The sequence below is a fragment of the Procambarus clarkii genome, unplaced genomic scaffold (assembly GCF_040958095.1).
Source record: "Procambarus clarkii isolate CNS0578487 unplaced genomic scaffold, FALCON_Pclarkii_2.0 HiC_scaffold_99, whole genome shotgun sequence".
Classification (NCBI taxonomy): domain Eukaryota; kingdom Metazoa; phylum Arthropoda; class Malacostraca; order Decapoda; family Cambaridae; genus Procambarus; species Procambarus clarkii.
In genome coordinates, this window is record NW_027189132.1 from 4,665,706 (window position 1) to 4,668,313 (window position 2,608).

A 2,608-nucleotide genomic window follows, 5' to 3' on the forward strand; every position below is an offset into this window, starting at 1 on the left:
CCGCCGGCACTCGGATAGTTATCTTGGGCATAGCATTTTACCAAATCACCTCATTCTTTGGGGCACACGTGAGGAACACAAATGCGAACAAGCCTGAATGGTCCCCAGGACATATGCAACTGAAAACTCACACCCCAGAAGTGACTCGAACCCATACTCCCAGAAGCAACGCAACTGGTATGTACAAGACGCCTTAATCCACTTGACCATCACGACCGGACATAATGAGGTGATAGCCGAGGCTATATGAACCACCCCACCGCCGGCACTCGGATAGTTATCTTGGGCATAGCATTTTACCAAATCACCTCATTCTTTGGGGCACACGTGAGGAACACAAATGCGAACAAGCCTGAATGGTCCCCAGGACATATGCAACTGGAAACTCACACCCCAGAAGTGACTCGAACCCATACTCCCAGAAGCAACGCAACTGGTATGTACAAGACGCCTTAATCCACTTGACCATCACGACCGGACATAATGAGGTGATAGCCGAGGCTATATGAACCACCCCACCGCCGGCACTCGGATAGTTATCTTGGGCATAGCATTTTACCAAATCACCTCATTCTTTGGGGCACACGTGAGGAACACAAATGCGAACAAGCCTGAATGGTCCCCAGGACATATGCAACTGAAAACTCACACCCCAGAAGTGACTCGAACCCATACTCCCAGAAGCAACGCAACTGGTATGTACAAGACGCCTTAATCCACTTGACCATCACGACCGGACATAATGAGGTGATAGCCGAGGCTATATGAACCACCCCACCGCCGGCACTCGGATAGTTATCTTGGGCATAGCATTTTACCAAATCACCTCATTCTTTGGGGCACACGTGAGGAACACAAATGCGAACAAGCCTGAATGGTCCCCAGGGCATATGCAACTGAAAACTCACACCCCAGAAGTGACTCGAACCCATACTCCCAGAAGCAACGCAACTGGTATGTACAAGACGCCTTAATCCACTTGACCATCACGACCGGACATAATGAGGTGATAGCCGAGGCTATATGAACCACCCCACCGCCGGCACTCGGATAGTTATCTTGGGCATAGCATTTTACCAAATCACCTCATTCTTTGGGGCACACGTGAGGAACACAAATGCGAACAAGCCTGAATGGTCCCCAGGACATATGCAACTGAAAACTCACACCCCAGAAGTGACTCGAACCCATACTCCCAGAAGCAACGCAACTGGTATGTACAAGACGCCTTAATCCACTTGACCATCACGACCGGACATAATGAGGTGATAGCCGAGGCTATATGAACCACCCCACCGCCGGCACTCGGATAGTTATCTTGGGCATAGCATTTTACCAAATCACCTCATTCTTTGGGGCACACGTGAGGAACACAAATGCGAACAAGCCTGAATGGTCCCCAGGACATATGCAACTGAAAACTCACACCCCAGAAGTGACTCGAACCCATACTCCCAGAAGCAACGCAACTGGTATGTACAAGACGCCTTAATCCACTTGACCATCACGACCGGACATAATGAGGTGATAGCCGAGGCTATATGAACCACCCCACCGCCGGCACTCGGATAGTTATCTTGGGCATAGCATTTTACCAAATCACCTCATTCTTTGGGGCACACGTGAGGAACACAAATGCGAACAAGCCTGAATGGTCCCCAGGACATATGCAACTGAAAACTCACACCCCAGAAGTGACTCGAACCCATACTCCCAGAAGCAACGCAACTGGTATGTACAAGACGCCTTAATCCACTTGACCATCACGACCGGACATAATGAGGTGATAGCCGAGGCTATATGAACCACCCCACCGCCGGCACTCGGATAGTTATCTTGGGCATAGCATTTTACCAAATCACCTCATTCTTTGGGGCACACGTGAGGAACACAAATGCGAACAAGCCTGAATGGTCCCCAGGACATATGCAACTGAAAACTCACACCCCAGAAGTGACTCGAACCCATACTCCCAAAAGCAACGCAACTGGTATGTACAAGACGCCTTAATCCACTTGACCATCACGACCGGACATAATGAGGTGATAGCCGAGGCTATATGAACCACCCCACCGCCGGCACTCGGATAGTTATCTTGGGCATAGCATTTTACCAAATCACCTCATTCTTTGGGGCACACGTGAGGAACACAAATGCGAACAAGCCTGAATGGTCCCCAGGACATATGCAACTGAAAACTCACACCCCAGAAGTGACTCGAACCCATACTCCCAGAAGCAACGCAACTGGTATGTACAAGACGCCTTAATCCACTTGACCATCACGACCGGACATAATGAGGTGATAGCCGAGGCTATATGAACCACCCCACCGCCGGCACTCGGATAGTTATCTTGGGCATAGCATTTTACCAAATCACCTCATTCTTTGGGGCACACGTGAGGAACACAAATGCGAACAAGCCTGAATGGTCCCCAGGACATATGCAACTGAAAACTCACACCCCAGAAGTGACTCGAACCCATACTCCCAGAAGCAACGCAACTGGTATGTACAAGACGCCTTAATCCACTTGACCATCACGACCGGACATAATGAGGTGATAGCCGAGGCTATATGAACCACCCCACCGCCGGCACTCGGATAG